Here is a 6,721-nt window from a genome sequence, read left to right on the forward strand (position 1 = left end):
GATGACCTTCCTGCAAACCAGACTATGGCACTGACCTCGTAAAGCTGTTGAGAGAATGTCACATGCCACGCTGCTGTCCCTACCGTCCAGAACTCGCTAATGTGGGGTCCTATGAAAAGCTTGCTTGCATAGCACAAGGTTATGATTGCTTTTCATGAGAAACTACTCACTGTAGGCCAAGGCACAGGGCAGGAGGCTCCAGTCTTTCCTTGGCCTCTCCAGACTTTGTCTCTCAGATTATTCCTCCAAGAGATCTGGGCTGCAGCCTTGCCCTTTTATGGCCCTTTAACTCATAGGACCAAGGAAGAACTGCACTGAAGTTTCCGGATTCTGCCAGTTAGTTTTGCTTCATTTCTTTGACTGCACCCAACACTTTCAGGGCTGTTGCTCCTTTAACATTCGAAGATTTTTCCTGCCCTGGAGCATTTCATTCCTGGATGCTGGGAACACTGTCTGCCCTGAAGCATCTAGGTCTTTAGGTACACCTTGCTCAGATACCCCAAGCCTCAGCCCCCACCCTAAACTGCTCCTTTGTTCACTGAGCCCACTACTCTGGTTTTTTTTTATTTATTATATATACAATATTCTGTCTGTGCGTGTGCCTGCAGGCCAGAAGAGGGCATCAGACCCCATTACAGATGGTTGTGAGCCACCATGTGGTTGCTGGGAATTGAACTCAGGACCTTTGGAAGAGCAGGCAGCGCTCTTAACCATCTTAACCACAGAGCCATCTCTCCAGCCTACTACTCTGGTTTTTAAAGCATAGACCAGGATCCTATCACTTCCCTAGATAAAACCCATCTGTGGCTGCCAGATGTAACAAGATAAACACCTAGCTCTGCCTTGAAGCTTGGATGCATCTGGCAGCATGCAATAGAGAAACCAAGGGGCAGTGCCAAAGAGATGACGGAGAGCTCTCTCACAGGCCTACCCAGGCCAGTCTCTCTGCTCTCTGGGGTTTCTGTTAAATTGCAACATGAAGAGCAAGGTTGGAGGTCAGCACACCGGGCTGACAAAGCTTCTTCACAAGTCCCAGCCATTAACTTCAGCCCACCACTAGGCTACCTTGACTCATGTCCACAGGGCTGCAGGGAAACTGGCACAATGAGTCTTTTTATTTTCATGTTCATACATTTGGCCTGCAAGTATGTGTGTGTACTATGTGCAATGCCCGGTACCTGAAGAGACCAGAGAGGGACTGTGGTTACAGACAGGTGTGAGCCCCACGTGGGTACTAAGAATCAAACCTGGATCCTCTTTAAGAACAAAAAGTGCTTCTAACCACTAAGCCATCTCTCTAGCTCCTCTCCCCACCCTTCTTTGTTGTTTTGAAACAGGGTTTATGGATCCTTGGCTGGTCTGGAACTCACTATGCAGACAGGGCTAGCCTCAAACTCATAGAAATCCACCTGCCTCTGTGGTGGTTACTTTGAGACGCAGTCTTGCCAAGTAGCCAAAACTGCCCAGAAACTTGAGTCTTTCTGGCCTTCCTCAGTCTTCCAAGCTCTGGGCTTATACACGTGCCCTTACGCCCGGCTTCAGATCAGGATTCTACTACAGATACGAAGCTAACAGAAGATTCTGCCACCTTCTCAAATACATGGCCAAGCTGTGGCCAGAGGTAACAGAGAAGCTGGAGTGGTAGGTGGTTCAACCACCAGTAGACTCTGGGAGCAGCCAAGACCTACTACATGCTTTGCTGTTTCCTACTGCTCACGGACCTAATACCTCACAGTACCCACCTAGGCTTCCTGACATGGCAGAAGGGAGAGAAATGGCCCCCTCAGTTCGTATTCACCTATGGTAGACAGAACTGGGATTCCATGAGAATCAAATCAATCCTTTCTTCCAAGGTCAGTATCCCCATGACCTAACAGAACCCCCTTTGAGACACAGCAGTGAGGCAGAAAGTCAACTTGGTTCAGAGGGCCTCAGAACCCAGATCCTTTCCTTAAGACTTACTTGACCCCATCCCTTAGATCCTTCCTTACCCTCACCAGTTCTTAACCTATCTCTAGGACAGCAGGCTCTCCCAACTCATCAGGGACAGCATTCCACTGTGTTCTAGGGGTGCACATGGTGCCAATCCACCCCAGGTCACCTGGCTACTGCTTCTTAGGTGAGGTTGGCCCACCCATTTAGGGGTGAGAGGAGCTAGGTCCCCACTTTCCCAATCTCCTACCCCTCCCATCTAGCCTCCCTGTACCACACATACCCAAGTCTTGAACTGGCAGGCTTGCACCTTGCTCATTTATAGCTTCTTCCATTGCTGAATGCACGATGGCCCAGTGTCCTTCCATAGCTGAAGATAGGAAGGCAACTGAATAGCAAGGAGTAGAGGAAATGTCTAGGATTTTAAGTAGACCAAGGCCAGAGCCTAGAATGTTTCCTTGTACAGGAGGGTAGGCCCAACATGTGCAAAGGGTGAAGGACAATGGGGACAAGTACTAGTGGCCCCTACCTAGTATATAACCTGTGGCAGGAACTGGAAAATCCCAAGTTCGTATGTGCCTACTGTTCTGCCTCCTCACTCATTCTCCCCAAGCCTATACTTTTTCTTAACTTCCTTCTTGTTCTGTGTAGCCCTGTCTGTACTGGAAATTAAAGATCCACCTGTCTCTGCTTCATGAAGTGCTGGGGTTACAAGCATGAATCACCACTCGCAGCTAACACTGCACTTTTTCATAGCATGACATTTACTGTTTGTCTCCCTCTACTAGGTAAGGTACAAGTGCCAATGACGTAGGGCCATGATTTCCTTAAACAGGATATGCACGTGTAAACACTAGATGGAGGAGTCACAAACCTGGCGATCCCAGCAAGGCAAGCCAGGGTACTGTGATTCCTCTGGAGGTTGAGGCATAGGCCTGGGTTGAGGCTGAACTGAGTGTTACATGGGAATAGGCCACTTTCCAGTAGGAACTGGGGAGCTGCTACAGATCTGGTGCTGAGTCCCTGGTTGCTGACAGTGCAGTCTAGCAAGGCCAGCAAGGCTCAAGTGGGGGCAGCTGGCACAGCTTTCTCATGTGTCCACAGCAGCTTACTGTTCTGGCTTAGAAAGGCCCAGTTGGGACAGAAAGCCCCATGTACTGTATTTGTAAAGGGTAGCCAGGGCTTCTCTAAAAGGAGGTTGGAAGAGATAGGCCAAGGGGACCAGAGTGAAAAGCTAAAAGGCCTGTTCAGGGCCCGTTTCTTCACTCTTATTGCAATATGCATGTTCCCAATTCCTCCAGTGGTTTGCAGATGAAAGGTATAATCACCTGTCAGTCATTCACTCAGAGAATCAGGCTGGTAAGTCTTTGGGAATATCTGCAGAGAACAGCCCACTTACCAGCCAAAGATGTAGGAACGGACTATTCATCCCAGATGCTCAGTATTTTGTGGCCTCAGCAATTTTGGAGCTCACAAGGGCTGGGGCCTTGCCACCTCAGCAACATTATGCCTGCAGCCCCATTTCAGTATGGGGGTGGGAGGGGATGGGCAGGGAGCCTTGCTTGCAAACACCATAAGGCTCCAGGGCCACAGGCAGGCAGAAAAGCACATTCCCAGGCAAGTCCTGGACAGAACCATCTTTTGGTTTCTGAGCTTCTGAGGCTAACACTGGGGATCACAAGCCCAGCTGCTCGATAAACACTTGGTTGTGCTTTTTCGCGAGTAGGTGGGGCTCTTACTACAACTTCTGGCCTGGGAGTGGAACATTTCTTGCACTTGTGACACTGTTCCTGGGTGATAAAGGAAGCCACTGCATCTTCCCTGGGAATTTAGGACCCCTCACATCAGGTCGAGGGTAGGGTACTCACCTCCGGGCTTAAGGTGTAATGACACTCAGCAAAGTGAGGAACAAACAAGAACCACAGGCATTGAAAAGCTTAACATTAGCGTTTATTGTTATTGTATAGAGCCATGTTACACATGCTTGGTGCTTCAAACTGAGTTATGTTTTCCTGGATGCGAAGCCATCTGATGCTTGATGCGGATGCTTTAAATACTATAATATTTCTGTGTATATGATCTATGAGCTAAGGAAAAACCAAGGACAATTTCAGAACTGCAAAGAACACTTAAAAAGATGTACATGACACACAATGCAAAGTCCTTGAGCCAGGGCCTACGCAAGTTCCCAGAAAATGAAAACACAACTTTTCCTGTCATTTGTAGACATCAGGGTCTAACAGCTGCTGGCATTATAAGAGGCGAATCTGGTACTGATGCCTTTTCCCTCCATTATGCTATATATGTAGACACCATGTGGCCCCAGGCAGGAAGACAGACAACCTGACACAGCTGCCCATTCCCAATGTCATTTCTTAGGGTGTCTGAGTGGCCTTAAGTAGTATTCTCAAACCTGCCACTCTATGGAATGCCAAGCAACATGCTGCCAATTAATACACCCTTTTCCTCAATGAACTCCAGAATGCCGGCTGGGCACACCTTGTACCAGTTTTGGAAGGTGCACCCTGCCTGATAACCTGCTGCCAACATTCAGCTCCAATGCTTCAGTACTGTTTTTATAAGAGACACATTTGTTCACAACTGCCACCCACCTTTCCTATAAAGTCTAAATAATGTCCCAGCTGGAGGATGATTTTCCTGGCAACATAATGACCAATTAGGCAAAAATAAGATGCCAGGAAGCCCCTTAGCCACACACCTATCCTCTCCCGCCTGGTGCCACTCATCCGAAGGACTAGTACTTAAGCCATCTGAGGCAAGCAAGGCACCTGAGCACACCCTGAGAACAGCAACAAGTGGTGGGAAAAGGTCAGTACTTTGGAGACCTAACCAGTCTGGTCAATGCTGCTGGGAAGTTAAGTGATTTGAAGCATGAAGTACCTTTTGTTCTGATCAGTCAAAGAGCAGGATATGAAGTGCTCGCCCAGAGTTGCAAGCAAGCACACATGCCTCAAAGTTCTGACTTAATAGCCTGAGCTGAAAACTTAGGTGGAGTGCATCTGCCAGGACCTGCTAGGCCTGGACTCTGGACTAACACCAAGGGGTTGCAAAACCAGATAGGGGCCTCTTAGGCCAGAGCCAAACAATCTACACTAGAAAAGGAGCTGGCTTCAGCAGCCAGTAGGACTGCTAGGACAAAGACTTTTAGTAGTCATGACATCTACTGGCAACTGTGTGCTCACCTCTGGTTCGGACTCCCAAAGTTCCCGCTCTTGCTGTAGGCTAGATGTTGAGAGAATAAAACATGAACACTGCAGACTGACAGAATCATGCCAATTCTGGAGCACAGAAGGAAGGTAGAAGCAGTCAGGTCTCCCTGCCTGTGGTGGGGAGTGGGTAAAATTAGGGACAAGACTTCCTGGGTCATAGACATACACTCCAGTGTGAGTGATCTGAGGTTATACCACAGGTGAGTCCTGCACAGTGGGAAGGTGGGTGGTGCAAAGTCAGGCCAGCACCATTATCACCCCTGGAGCACCACACACCTCACTAACAGTAGGTTCTCATCTGTGAAGACACAAGCTACAGGTCTACCTAGAAACATGGGCAAGCATTGCACACACCATCCCTTCAAAGGGTCTTATCTCCCCAAACTTAGCAAAACAAGTGGCATTCAGAAGAACCTGTGCATGGAAACCAAACTGGGGGAGGGGGGAAGTCTTGGGTTTTCCTCAGCTCCTCCGGCCTGGAGTCTGGGCAAAGCACACACATCGCATAGGACCACCACCACGGCGTGAGCTCAGCATCTCTGTGGGAGATAAATGCCACCCTAGAGTGACAGTTCTGTATACAGATAATATGCCCCCAACCCCACTATCAAAGAGGGGCAAATAACAAATTCAAAAATAGAAAACAACATCTTATTAGGTGTAAACTTATCCTCTGGAGTTTTTACATTACATTTGCTAAAAACATGCATTTATTTCTGCTCAGATGTAAGAAAATATGTCTATCAGTATTACTTACAAATCAGATTAATTCTCTAGACAATGGACTCACTGTTAGAACACCATTTCAAATTTTAGTAAATTATATCTATAACAAAATAATAAATTCTAACAAGCAAAATGGGTTTAAGCCAAAGCCAATGAGAAGCAGCTTTCCTCTGGCCACTGCCACTCTTTCGTTACCTTTGCTGTTGTCCTAAGCCCAAACTGTAGTCAGCAAGGACCTGCATACCAAGCTGTCTTTGAACCCCCAAATGAATTCCTAACAGAAGTTAACTGCACACTGGGAAGACAACGCTAACACAGGAAGGGTGAAGACGACGACTGTTCCACTCAGACAAAAAGGGACAGAAGAGATGGATGAGGGCATCTCCCAAGGAATCAAGGCACAGAAGATGAGGCCTCACTCCATACAAGGGCCTGGCTCTCAGGGTGGCTGGAAGGGCTTGCCACAGCACAGGTCTGCTCTGCTGTGTAGCCTTGGGCAAGGGTCTTAAGGAAGTGCCAGGGCCAGGCTCAAGGGTGGCACAACATTGGGTGAGGGAGGGCAATGTGGCTCTGGACTCCTACTGCAGGGCAATTGGGAAAGCTCAACCTGATGGTAGGGAGCGAAGCTCTGCCCAGGCCCGGCAGAGAATCACACGGGGCACTTGGCTTGGAAGGGGCCCCTCCTTAGGCTTACCTCTCTCCTGACTGCCAGGCACAGCAAAGCCTGCCATCCAAGCACAGCTGGGTCTGCTGATGCGCTCAGTCCCGTCAACTACTCATTGGATAACAGATTCTGGACGAATAAAAACAAGTGTCCCAAGTTACGATTTTCA

Source organism: Arvicola amphibius, chromosome 7 (genome assembly GCF_903992535.2).
Source record: "Arvicola amphibius chromosome 7, mArvAmp1.2, whole genome shotgun sequence".
NCBI classification, from domain to species: Eukaryota; Metazoa; Chordata; class Mammalia; order Rodentia; family Cricetidae; genus Arvicola; species Arvicola amphibius.